At 29.3% G+C, this 15161-nt stretch overlaps 1 protein-coding gene across 2 annotated transcripts in view; it reads right to left on the bottom strand.

Moving 5' to 3' along the window:
• LOC108754739 overlaps positions 1-15161 on the bottom strand; it is a 64130-nt gene that overhangs the window by 48382 nt on the left and 587 nt on the right. The window lies entirely within an intron of this gene.

Raw genomic sequence — 15161 nt, 5'->3', positions numbered from 1 at the left:
TATGAATAGAACAATTTTTATGAATAGCACAAAATTTTTAAACATAAGCTACATATTTCAGCATATTTTCCCTTGATAGGGACAGGTAGTGGTAGATCTCGCTTCACGTGTAAAATTATGCGTTCATTGGCAAAGAAGAAGGTGGGGTGGGAGTCATTTCGGATGAAAGTCGTCGTGTGTCCCCAAACAGGGGAGAGGGATGGGATGGGAATCGCTTCGCCCTCTGCCAAGGGACACACGACTTTCCACGCAAAACGACTCTCACCTGGTTGGGGGGCGTGCAACTTTCACTTGAAGCGATTCTCATTCCATCTGCCCTCTGCTTGGGGGCGCACGAATTTCATCTCCCTCTGTCAAGGAAAAATACTGCTGAAATATGTTTAAAAATTATGTTTAAAAATTGTGCGTTGCTATTCATAAAAATTTTAATCTGTTCATAACTTTTTAATGAATAACGAGCGATAGAAAAGATCAATGACCTTGACCTTCTTGAGAATCAAGATCAAGATCTAGGTCAGTTAGAGATCATTTGGGGCTAACTGTATAAAGGTAGACATTTACCTCCAATTTCGTACCAGAAATCCAAAATTCAAAATGGCATAATCAATATGGCGACGTGACAATTGAAAAAATAAATTTTTGTGAAACTAAAACATTTTTGCTTTTGGAAAATAATAATAAAAAAAAGTGTATAAAGTTTTAAAAAAATAAATAAGACATGTGCGTTACAATATACAAGCGATGAAGCCTAAATAAAGCTTATTATTATAGTATATAAAATGAGGTGTAAGTTTCCATTTCCAAATATATGTAGTTACTGGTAGTCATCTAACAATTAATTTTAGTATTAGAAGTCTGGTAGACAGACTAAGTTTTAATGATAAGAAACATAGAAATTGCAATGTGAAAAATAGAACAGCTAGTTCCATTAGTGGCGCTTCCGTTTTATAAGGTTAATTAATAATTCCGTACTTTTTAAGTCATTTGTGGAAAAATGTTACAAACTTAGAATAATATATATATACACGCATATAATATTTTTTCAAGAATTAATTATTAAATAATAAGAAATAAAACTTGAGTCATGTCTCAAAATAAACTTTATCTAATTTCTTTAATTACAGTTATAAATGTAATAAAGATCAATTTGGTTTTTGATATTTATGTATTTAATTAAATATATATAATTATAAAATTTAATAGTATCATGTAACATGTAAAGACAATTTTAATTTAGTTTTTTAATAGAATTGCAAGTATAAATATTAAAATATATGTATATTAAACAGAAGACTAATAATGTGCTTATACGTATCTCGTTAAGTAGCAAATATCCACATATTATAACATATTCTAAGTAAAATGCACAGCTTAAAATACATAGGGATGTGATATTTAAGCACGCAGTGATAATTTGACTACGACAAAACGAAACTGCATCCGTACTGCAATTTTTTCACGGATTAAACAAAACTGGAGACAAAAGGCTTTTAGTCTTTCACTGGTTGTCAGCTGCCTAGGAAATTATGGCGCAAAATTATTTATGGTACCTTTTACGATTCATTCTTTTACACATTTCTAAACTATAGTAATATAACTTTCAACAAATATATTGTTTCAAAACTCGAAACAAAATCTTACTATTATGCAACATTATTTTATAAAGTAGATCATATATAATGGTAATATACTGTATTTTAAGTATTTTGTAAAAATAGGATTGATTGAGAACATATGAATAAATAATATATTTGTAAAAATTATATCAATTTAGCTTATTAATAATCCAGTGTCTATTTTTAATTTATTCGACATTTTATCTTGATATTTTTACATATAGAAGTAATGAGAATATCTTTTTAAGGTTGAATTTTATTTTCATAAAATACTTAAAATGACTATTTTTCGTAAGATTTTATTTTTATGATTATACAACGTACCATTAAAATGGTGAAAAATGCGTTGTACTTTGCATTATGTTTACACAGGTGAATTCGAGAATCCATACTTCAGACTATTTATAGAAGCGCAAAAAACGCGTACTAACATAGCACAGGAAAGTAGCAGAAATAATGTTATGTGTATTTCTTTAGTACATATCATTTTTTTTTAAATCATTACATATATTTTCTCAATAAGTACGGATTAATAAATAACGATTGTTTAAAAAATCTAACAATAGCATTTATTTATGATAAAATTATAACGTTGCTGGAGTAAACGTCTAGTTATAATACCGATTAATTACAATTTGAGCTCGCCAATGTTCGGTTGAACTATTATATCTAATTAATATATTATTTATCTGAGCAAATTATATAATATTAATAATTATGCCGCCTTTTATCAAATTCCAATTACACAAGTCGACGATGCAACGCAGATTAATTAATGAAAACTTATCATTGAATATCGATATCTCCATAATATATACACATACTTATATATAAAATTATTCGATAAAATGTTGAGTGTAGAATATACATTTCTAATATTAAAATATAAAAATTGAAGAGAGAGAGAGAGAGAGAGAGAGAGAGAGAGAGAGAGAAAGAGAGAGAGAAAGGAGAAGACAAAAAAATGGAATTTATTAAAGATTAATTATCCTAACGTCATTTTTCCAATAGTTATTGCATTATTTAAGAACAAGAAAAAAGTATATCTTCTTAAACATCTTATCAAAAAGATTTTATTTTTTATTCCATAACAAATATACATATTTGAAATTAATTTATATTTGTCATATAAGATATTCTACAAATAATAATAAAAGATTGACGATCAAAGTTATTACCGAATAAACATAAGTACCATACATTATATCCTTGTGAGAAGATCCTCCTAATCCTTATAATTGTTATAGTGTCGTTAAAACTTTAAGAGATAATGAAAGAATACGTATAGACAATAATAATAACAATAATGTAACAGCAATAACCTCGGCGACAACTGTGCTTTTATTGTACAATTCAATATCCAGTCATGCAGATACAAAATCATCAATAAATTACAAATAAATTTTGAATAGTGTTAATGTTCTCTAATTTACAAATAAATTTGTCAGAAAATTTTTATGAAAGAGCTTCGCACTAATTATATAGAAAATTGAATTCTGGTGAAATGAGTTCCTTTTTATGTTGTAGCTTATAATGTTGTAGTTTATAATGTAGTGAATATAAAATAAAATGTAATAGACAAAAGTCTCAATAATAGATAATTCTTGAGCTATGATGTAAAAAATAAGATACTCTGTTTAATCTTTGATACACCATGACTCAAGAACTATTCATTATTGAGTCTTTTGTCTATTACGTCTTTTATTTACTTCATTATAAGCAGGCAATACATATACGTGAAAACGAACTTATTTCACTGGGACCCAATGTTCGGTATAATTAGTGTGATATCTAATTATGGAAAATTGAGTCCCGGTGAAATGGATTCGTTTTCACTTTTGTAATAGACAAAATTAAGAATTATTGAGCTATGTGTTTATTACATCTTTTGTTTATTTCATTAAAAGCTACAACATACATGAAAATGAACTTAATTATTTCACCGGCATCCAATTTTCTATATAATTAGTGTGAGGTTCTTTCTATACGAGTATTGCAATATTACGAATATTGCTATCCAATTATTCGTGCAAATGAAAAAAATTTAAATATATCCTCAAAAATAGCGATAATTTTTGAAAAAAATCAATTTAATAATAGATTTTCAAATATATAATAAAAAATCAATATTATTATATATAATTTTCAAAATATTTGTTTAAGAAGCTTACACATCAGAACTGCGTGATAGCGAACGAAAGAATGTGAACATTTCGTCATAAAGAATAAGTCTGATGATTTATTACAAGCCAGTTCTCAAAAAATACAAGCAATTTATTTTTGTATTAATTTGTTTGTGCGACAAATTTTAAAGTTTGATGTAATTAATAGAAATTTCTAAAAATAAGTATATAATGATCAAACACGTAGACTCGACACAGAGAAGATGCATAAAAATAAATTCCAAAAACTAGCTATTTCGAAGTTAAGAATTCACGATAATCGTATTGTCGGTTAATGTTAATTGTCTCGGACAATTCCAGAGCCATGCTGCGCCAGAGAAATCCTTGTTTGAGTACTTAAAACGGTTAAAAGCCAGAATACGAGCCCTAGTAGAATAAGATAACCGGTGTTATCGTCCGAAAAAGTCGACGATAATAGTCGGAAAACGCGAAGGAACTCGTATATTAAGTCAGAAAGTTCTGACACGGCGGACTACTTTCGGCTGCTACAGCCAATCACGTTTGCGTAAATGGATTACCCTGCTATTACATTTCGTAATTGAGACACGAAAACTCAAGTTTTTGTGTACGGTAATCCTTACGAACAAATTACGTATAGGATGACGCAAGAAAAGTGATACATTTTGGTATACATGGCTAATATAAAATATAAAGTTTAATTCAACACACACAATTGCTCCCGGATTATATTGAAATGTCGATTTGCGGGATTCTTCCTCAACTGAAATGGGATATTCCATTCGCGGAATATCGAACGTAAAAATTCATGTTTCAAATCCATTAGCCTTTCTGTTTCATTGTAACTGTATCGATCCGCGGTACAAAGCGCAGTTAATCTACGTCCTATTCTGCTTGTCGACGAAGTTTGCCATTTATCGTAGCCCGGGTTAAATTCAAATGACTTTCTGGGTCACCTTGGGCGCGAAATGACGTTTCGTAACGACGTGATCGTCGTCGATATTTCCTTCGGTTTTTTTTTTCTTTCTCTTTATTTTAGTTTTTCTTTCATTCCGTCATTATGTATTAATTATACGTTTCAAAAACGCACATTGAGTTCGGCTGATCTCATTGCCCGCTTGTTCTTATATTCTTTGTCCCTGTTCCTCACGGTCCGTATAGTCCTTTCATCAAAATAGATTTAAGAGGAGAACCTCGAAGTGAGCTTTAAGATGGCTTATTGCGGTGGTCGACATGAAAAGAATCGAGTGGTTCATGACGAGGCGAGAAGAAGGAACGAAACAAAGCAAAAAAGGAGACATACCCTATTATTATCAACTAAATGTTTCATATTTGCGAGGTTTCATCTTTTTGAAGACATAAAATGAATATATCTTAAAGCTATTGTTAAAAGCACTTTAAAAGCAAATAATTTTTCAAAAATTAATTAAAGTAATTCTTTCATAATGTTCATTAAGCAAAAGAGCACTCTCTACAATGATGATATCTTTATATTAATGAAAATTAAAAAGTATTAATAACAACTTTGTAATTGTATACATAGTGACAATATTAATAATAAAATGTAAGCATTGAAATTAAACAAATATTGATTAAAATTCTTTGGAAAAAATTATTTTAAAACAAAATTAAAATATGTATGAGACAAGAAAGAGAGGAAGAGAGAGAGAGAGAGAGAGAGAGAGAGAGAGAGAGAGAGAAAGAGAGGGAAAGAATATTTATGTTGTTGCTAATTTACATCCGTTAGCGTGCTTCTAATTAACATGACCTATTAAATGCTTTCAAGCGTGGAAAATACTACCATGTGACATATTCTGCTACATCATCACTCACACACACACACACATGTATATATATATATATATATATATATATTCGATTATTTCAATATTTAAATTACCATTTACAAATAGTCCTTCACAAATTGGCTGAACATTTAAGAAACATGTATGTTATTAATTTCGTTTCATACATATATTTATAATAATTATAGCATACGCTAATATATGTTTAATATGTTTAGTTATTGCATAGAAATGGAAATCTCCGAAAATCACAGAATAATCAAAAAGAAAGCTATTTATAAAGAAACAAATCAAACATACATATACAAAGTAATTTATTCTTTGTATGTTTGATTTAAAAAAATGCAAAATAAAATCAGAAATTTCTCATTATAAATACAGTCTACTTATTTGCAATATTAAACTTCTAATTTATACATCACTCATATTAAAATTGTCGGAACTAATATTTGTATTTACAATATGAAAATATGTACTTTATTCGAAAATTCATTCGAGAAATTAGTCAAATTAATATCATATTCTCTCTCTCTCTCTCTCTCTCTCTCTCTCTCTCTCCCTTTCTATTTCAAATATCCTTAAGGGATTTATGATTTATGTATTATAGGAATGAAATTATTCGACTATTTCTCTATCTGTATTATATTGCGTTAGCCTTCTTTCGTCTTAAATCACATTTGCACCGACATTGAATTTTTCTGCTGTAACGTTCCATCCATCAAACTACCTTCTTCTTACGCTATCAAATCCAACGAAAAGGTACTTTTAATAGATTTCGCTTTGCTGTTTCACTAACATTCCTTCCTGTGACTGAGAAGAAGGATAAGAGAATAAAAGACATCAATGAAGAAGATAAAGAAGGGAAAGGAAGATTAGGAGAGAAATAATACAAATAAAATTGAGAAAGGAAAGAGAAAGCGTGAAAGTATTGTAATGGCCAGGACAAAGATATCTTCGCGAAGCAGAAGAGAACAGAAGAGACAGAAACGTCCCAGTGTATTTTTAACATGGCTTATCTGGCCAAAGAACGAATAACTAAACAATGTACGAGGGGAGAAAAAGGTCGATTTGTAAGCTTTAATTGACTCTCAATTTGCATATTAAGCTAGTAAAATCAAATAAGCTAATAAGTACACTAATTTCAGGCGTTTATATATATATCTATCTATCTTTACGCATTATTCTCCGTAATTATGTATACCTACATATCTTATAAAAATAGCATTACACAGCTGTTATTGTAAACTATTTTAAAGAAAATATTCTTTTTCGCCAGTATTGTAAACTGCAGCGAGAGCTAAAAGCGAGATTACCCGTTCAAATTTCCAGCGATGTGCGGCTGCTAAAAATAATATTGACACATATCTAGTAGCGATAATAGCGCTAATATGCTTTTCGGCTATAACATTTTAATTCGATAGATGATGCGCACAGCTCGAGTTTCTGTTTTAGTTTCGACTTCGGCTCGATTGTATACGATAGGATCTCAGCTCGAGTTGACTTACTGCTGGGTGATTTCGGAAGGGGATCGTATTTGCTATTCGTGTATAACTATCTATCGCTATCTAATGCTATCTATTACCTTACAAACTATGTATTCGGTTATGCTGTAATAATCTTTTTGATATGTGTAAAATACAAATTACATTTTATGTACGTGAGATGCTGATAATAAATAAAGCTCAGTCGAAGAAGCTTCAATAATTTGTTTTGAAGTAAAGTAATACAATGCGCGTTTCATCGTAATTTTTTTATATTTTAATTTATTTGTTTTACTATCTTGATTTTACGTAAAATGCATATGCATATATTTTCGTGCTAATATTTATGTTTCTATATAATAAATTCTACTTAATGTTATATTCCATAACAGGATAGAATTTAAAATTAATTTTATAAACATATAGAAATGTTTTTGCAAATAATTTCAACAGCGATTTTGACAACGTATAAATAATAATCTAATTTACCTACATTTATTTCTGTAAACGCGAATATGTAGGTTGAAATAAATTCGTAACACTACAAATTTAAAAATTCAAGCAGCTTTAATTTCGATAAAAATGAACAAAATTTAAATAAAAAAAAAAAAGATTTTAAAGCTTAAAATCGCTACTTTCAAAAGGTCTATGTTTTTTGAGTTTCAGTACGTTTGATAATTATTACGAATAGAAACCTACAAACTGGACAAAATAGAAAATTTTCTGCTCTTTTTGTGGATTTTATTGAATTGTTATAATTGTTAATTTTTTTTAAAAACATAGACATGATATGAAATAGTACTACGAACTTTTATTCCGATTTAATAAGGGAAGGTCACCGACATATCACTTTGTTTTTAGACAATATTTTTTAAACAAAAGGTAAAAATAGAACTTTAAATACATAAATACAAACTAAAAAGTGTCTTCTATCAGATAATATAAGCAGTATTTATAATACTGTTTGTAATTTTGCAATAATTAATTTTTTCGTAAGATAAGCAGAAATGAGCATCTAACAAAATGGGCTCCAAAACTGACACAGTGAACAGTAATGCCACATATTATTATTCTTTTTCTTTTACAAAAATTATTTATATAAAATACTTATAAGTAAATATATATAAGATTTTCCAGAATCTTTTCACTTCGATGTAAAACATTTTTGTTGAATTATATACGTATTTATTTTATGCTGTTCTGCAAATTAACACGATAGTTTTTCAAGAGCTTTCCCATAAATGTACCATTGCCTTCAGCTTCGACAGAGTTATTTGACAATATGAAGCAATGTTACAAATATTATGCTAATAAGATTAGCTTATGATTTGTTTTACAGACAGTGCCAGTGTTTACGCTGCACCCCAATTTTATATTTAAAACCATATCGTAAAAAAACTAAGAAAGAAAATAATATAAATAAAACTAATTTGGAAAACTGCAAGCATTTAAAACAACGCATTTAATATTATTAATAATATAGTTATTATTATTTAAACGTAAAATTACGTAATTTACAAAAGAAAATCGTAAGAATTTTATTTTTGCATTCATACAATTTGTTTTTAGCTAATTTCATATAGAAATAAGGCATAAATATACGAGTTATGCATTTACACTTTTTTAATTAACTAAACAGATCATGTTTTTATTAGTATTAATGAAGTGCAATAGTTAGTTTCTGAGAAATAAGGGGGGTGTCACTTTAGGAGTCTTATGTCAGTATCGACGACTTTCCTCTACGTCTATTTATATATAAATAGCTTAGTTTCAGTTTAATACTCACTGCGTCCTACAAAGTTAACATGATTAATAGATTGCTGCATCTCCCGCAACGTACATATTATATTTGATCGATATTTGCAATATTACGACATCAATAAAACAAATTTGAATAATAGAATAAGTTCTATCGTCGACCTCTCTCTCTCTCTCTCTCTCTCTTAATTATAATTGTAGCAATGTGTAGTCAATAAACAATCAAAATTTTATTTCCAGAATTCTTATATGACTTGATTCGCAATCACAAGAGTAGATTCCAAAACTTTCATAATACGATTCAACAATTAATCATTTTTTAAAAAGAATACAAAAAGTTTCAAATTCGATAAATTCTCATTTTCAAATTATAATAAGTATAAATGCTTTATATAAAAATCACATCAGTATAAATATTAGTTATAAACTATTGACAATCTTCATAAACAGTTCGAAAAATTAACATAAATTAAACGATCAGTTTTAATTCTTATAATCACTCTTAATATTATTAGATATGCTCTTTTGGAAATTATTCACACGCGTTATAATATCAATTATCAGAATTTTTTTATTTTATTATATTTTATTGTATTTTGTAATCTGAATGTTTATGTGTTTTTTAACCTGAATGCTTATGAGTTTTAGAATCGAGAGATTTTAAGATTATAAGATACTGACGTTTCTTTATGAGGAATATTAATTGAAAGTTATAACGCGATAATAACGTCGCAAAGTTTGGCAACTTTAAATAACTTTGTCGGTTATAAGAGATTCCAATGACGAGAAAGATACTGATAATTAAAACACCTTCTATCGGAAAAATCTAGGAATGTTCAATAAATAAGATTCGGAATAATAAGAATATTCAAAATAATATTTGAAAAATGCCCATTTTATTATTTTGTAATTATCATACAAAAAAGAAAGAAAGAAATAAGAAGTAAAAAATGGTTAATCCAAATATAGTTTAATTTTTAATATGCTTAACTTAAAACTCATTTTAAAGCTTTCGTCGTCTACATATATGATTAACTATTATAAAAATATAGTCAATAAACTTGATACAATAATACAAAATATTCTTTCTAACTAGACAATAAGGAATACGATACTCAATTGTAATCATCTAAAATTGATTCACAAAGTAATAACATTCGAATGACGTGTCGCATAATACATCATTGGACAACACAAGTTTCAACTTTTTTTTATTCAACGGTTTATTTAGTTCTTTTGTAGTTCTCTTCCAAGCAGCTTTTGATATATTTGTTTGGCAACTTCATGTGCAGATGAAAAAGAAATTCCCCGGTCTATTATCAACGGATTTCACGCCTCATCGATCGTCTCTACGATTTCAGTGCCGTGTGCCTGTCGACGAAGAAGATTTTTCGGTTTTCTTTTAACGATCCGATGCACCTAAAGCCTCTTAGTTTATTTCCTTTATCAGATTTCCTAACTCGCTTCTTTCCGCTGATAAAACTGAGCCGCATTTGATTCCTATTGCGAACAAGATCTTTACCGTAATCCTTTGTCAGATATTTTCAATGATTAAGTTTAAATCTTTTTTTATATCATTTTAATTGTGTTATATTACATGATTGAATAATGTATTTTAAAAAATTTAATAGAGAAATATATTGAGAAGAATATGCGAATATCGAAGAGAATCGTCTCTCATAGAAATCTCATCATAGAGATTAATCATACACATGAATAAAGAGAGACACTTTCGGAGGCACTTAAGTACGTACTTCCAATTGTAAAATCAATCATAAAAAAGTTAAGTGTTCGGATGTGCATTCTCGTAAAGGAGAGACTGTGGTAATGATACTAAAAAAGTTTCACTTATGCCGAGAGTATTTCAAAATATCATTTAATAATTTCGTACTAGGTTTAAAGACTTGCAAGTAAATAGACTGTGTAAAGAGCAAAATAAGCTCGTTTTATAAAATAATGTTTTTTAATATTGCAACAAAAAATAAAGTGTTTAAGAAGCGGTTAAGCTTCTAAAAGTTTTATTGAAAGACGCTTATTGCAAATATGCAATTAAAATCAAAAGACCGAAAATTGTATTTCAAAGATTTTCTCTTAATTGAGATGTCGAATTCCAAACATAGTCAAGTAAATCGATGGAAGAGAACTTTTCACGGTTTCAATATTCTGCAAAATTTACCGTCTCTGAGCTATGTTAGAACATTTTACGTAAGTGCTGACTTCGTTATTAATTTCCCAGACAGCTGACTGGCTTGACTGATATGATCGATAAACACGATGAAAGAAAGTCCATCAATATAGAGAATTATCGAGAAACGATTTTAATATTCTAATAACATTATTCCACTACAAATTTCATCATTCGATACTGATTGAATCATTCTAACGGTATAACCACACATTCAATATATTGTCTTCTTTATATCGTAATAATATTCTTGAATTGTTTTTTAATGGTATTTTATCATTGTCATATTTAAATTAAATAAATATCCGTAACTTTATTTACACAAAACACATTTATCAATTTTCATTTTCTGATATTAATCATCTTTCTAAAATTCCACATAGTTCTTGGCATCATGATTCCAAATTTAATTTTTAATTCGTGTCCATAAAAGAAAATGTTTAGGATAAACATTATCTTTTCTTTATATTAGAAAAAAATGAGTAATTGCATTTTTCCTCAAACGAAAAATACTGGGATAAATTTTCAGTCTGTTCCTGTAACTTCATAAATTTCATATAAGTAGATTACATACTTTATTTGTGATATTCTGCGATCAATAGATAGGATAAACATGACCTCGACAAAACCGGATAATTCAAACTATAATCTAACTATGTTGAAGACAATAAGAGTTCCGTAACGTTCTACTTTTTCCTTGATGTGAATTTATCGAATTCATTAGAATACGTACAGGAGAGAATATGTGATAATTGACTTCCGCTCGGCTGTTAGTCTAATATAAAAACGTTATTGCATCTATAATTGGTTTCGTGTTCAGTGATTTTATTTATAGATATAATAATGCATGTTCAATATTTACACGCACTTTATCTTATGCTGTCAGGAATTTAAAAAGGTTTAAAATGTCTTCTCTCTCTCTCTCTCTCTCTCTTCTCTCTCTCTTTCTCTCTCTTTCTCTCTCTTTCACTATCTGATAACAGTTGGTGCTTTCCAACAAGGACACAGACACTGTGCAATACAGTGAATGATTACATCCTTGTGTTTGCCTACGTTAAACAAGCATGAAATGACTTACTGTGTTACACAGTGTCTGACTGTGTCCTTGCTGGAAAGCAGCCAGTATCATGCCGTAAATCATAAGTGTGCTCTTAATGCTCTTTTAATGGATAAATTTTTTACAGTCCAAGTTCAAGTTTCTAGTTACAGACAAATTAAAAATACTATTATTTCAAGTTATACATAATACTTCTTCAAAGCTTTTATTTTAACTTTAGGCTTATGCCTTCTAATGCTTCTATATATTATTAGTTACGTTGAATGTTGTGCTTAAATGTTATTCCTATACTATTGAATATATTATATCATTTGAAAATAGATACTTTTTATTAATAAAATTAATTTATAATAGTATTAGTATATATGAATTAATTTGTATACAAACATTATAAATCTTCGAAAATTCTTCCAAGAATATATAGATAACTTTAAAGAATACAATCCAAATATAACAATTCTGTAATAAAATTAAGAAAAGTAACAAAATAAAAAATTTACGCATGTTCAAAAACTAGTTAAATATTTTTGCGATTATTATTCGTGTACATATCGCAAATAAACAAACGATTAATTTTGATAGTTTTTGCACACCCGTACATACATATACATTTTGTTAGTGTATATGTATGTACATGTGAATATTAAATTTTAAGGCTGCAGTATCCATACGTGATGTATAATAGAAATCGTTTTTCGGTAATTCGTATGCGGAATTCGTTCGGGAACGCGTTTGCCATGCAGGTTGCCGATTTGCATAGAACGGATATTCGCGAGCGTTCGTGCTTGGTAGCGCCGAATTTGCAAATCTCTCCACGCGCCGAACTTCAGATCCAAAAGGAGCTTTTTGCTCTGTCAATTCTACAGGTTACCTCTCGCAACTCGCAAGTTTCACAGAGTTTCATAGTCGGTGTCGTACGACGATCGATACTTGAAGGGAGACAAATGGAACATAGATGAACACGCGAACCAGTGTGTAGAGAAAAGTTCTCTGCTTGCGGGAACGCAAAGAAATCGGTATTCTTGAAGGCATTTACAACGGAATTTCAGTATCGTGTAGGCGACTCGTTTATTTCTTTGAATTTTTTAAATCGTCGAAACGTCAACGCGTTCGCGTAGAATTTGCACGACGACTGATCAGGTTGTCTACAAATGTCCCAAGAATGCAAATCAAGAGCTAACACTTACGTAGTGCGCGTAACATCAATAAATACTTTGTTTAATAGAGTTATTACTTCTCTCTTAGGTATTGATAATTTTATTTTTTAGATATTGAAAGGAGATGGTTTCACGTTTGTTTCGGTAGATCCGCGTCAATCGTTACAGCAAGCAGGGACAAGAAGGTAAATATCAAAGTTCAAGGGGAGATCGCGTCGGAGCAAGGATAAAGTACGTTGGCGTTAAGAGATCTTAGTGCTTCTCCCTCGAGAAAAGCCGTGAGGCAGATGAATAAAGGCGAAAGGGAACAAATGACGGATAGAGAAAGCTACAAGCCCATCTATCGAGTCAATGCATAGGCAACTACTAGAAGAACAATGAGTCCTAAATACCACCGACTCTACCTCGACGTTGATCGCTAGTCGTTCACGTCCCTTTTCTCTTTCCCGTTCTTCGATATTTTCTGCTGATAATTCTGCAATTTCTACAAAATTGAGATAAATCGTTTTTTCAACGATCCGATAGCGATTTCAGAATATCGCTACACATTATGCAGACAAATTTTATTTCATACACAGTACACACATTCAAAAAATTTCAAATATTCCCTTAGAATAGACCGAAAATATTGCATTACACAATCAATATCTACAGTAAAAAAGCGGCAAGCAACACAGTCAAGAATTATTTTGTCATGAATTGTGGTAACATTAATATTTATTTGCATAAAAGTATCGATTTCATTTTCACACTGGATTTTATTATACGTGGTCTCTCTTTAAGGTGGTTTTTTAGTAAAGTGCTGAAAATTTGAAGTGCCTCTCACCAGAGCCCATCCAAAATTGCAAATATTTACATAATTTGAATAAAATATTAAAACTACGTGTATATCTTAATGAAACAGTGTGGAACATACGATAGTAAATCAAGAGCTGCATCTTTATCGAACGAAAGAAAGATGAGATTATGTTTACTTTTCAAGATTAAATTTATATACGGCAAGTTTATACACATTCTGGTAAATATCCAGAATGGCCGTTGACCTATTACTTTTTTGTGATTATTAAAATTGTAATTTTTGAAACTATTATAATCTCGTCCTTAAGAAAAGTCTATGATAAGATTTGTGTGGAGTTAGTAAAAAAAAGAAGCGTCTGCGAGCCTTATCTATCACTAAATTATACATGAAAGCTTATATTTTTAATATTTTTTTCTTTTTTATGTAACCATAGAATTTTGCATATGTCAATTTCAGTACTTCAATTTCATTAAATAAAAAAATTAGACATTTCTACAACTCGATTTACTAAAGAACCACCTTAATTGTTAAACTATAATCCTTTCTGAGCGAACATAAACATGTAATGAATCTCTCATTATTTTACAAGATTTAGATGTGCTTTGCAATTCTCTATATAATGAATATTGATTAATGTGGCCATATTTGCTTGAAATTTAATAGCAATTTCTCTTAATTCGAACGTGTTTGCCCTTTTTATTTCGAATATTTGAATATCAAAAATTATTGATAAGAACTTCCCTCCCCTGTTGCCGTATAATTAAACACAATATACGGCGAAACATCCTCTTTTGTTTCATGTATGTTAACTGCGAAATGGAATCGGGAACAGAATGATAGAAGATAGAGAATTGCCCCAGTAACATATTTGTTCTCATTATTACAACTATTTTATCTCTCTCTTTTTCTCTTTTTATGTATATTATTAAATTAAATAATTATAATTCTAAATTGGACTAATTGGAAGATAAATTTAATTAAATAAGGGAAATCTTATCATTGATCAAAGCTGATCAGAGGGTGATATTCATAGTCCATTCTTATTTTAAAATCATCTTAAGTAACGTCTTAAAATGGTAATACGGCTCTCTTGATTGGTTCAATAAACGTTTTAAAACATCTTAAGGCTCTCTGATTGATTCAATAAACATCTTAAAACATC

The sequence above is a fragment of the Trachymyrmex septentrionalis genome, unplaced genomic scaffold (assembly GCF_001594115.1).
Source record: "Trachymyrmex septentrionalis isolate Tsep2-gDNA-1 unplaced genomic scaffold, Tsep1.0 scaffold80, whole genome shotgun sequence".
Lineage (NCBI taxonomy): Eukaryota > Metazoa > Arthropoda > Insecta > Hymenoptera > Formicidae > Trachymyrmex > Trachymyrmex septentrionalis.
The sequence above is the reverse complement of the archived record's forward strand: the minus strand, read 5'-3'. Positions and strand labels throughout refer to the sequence as shown.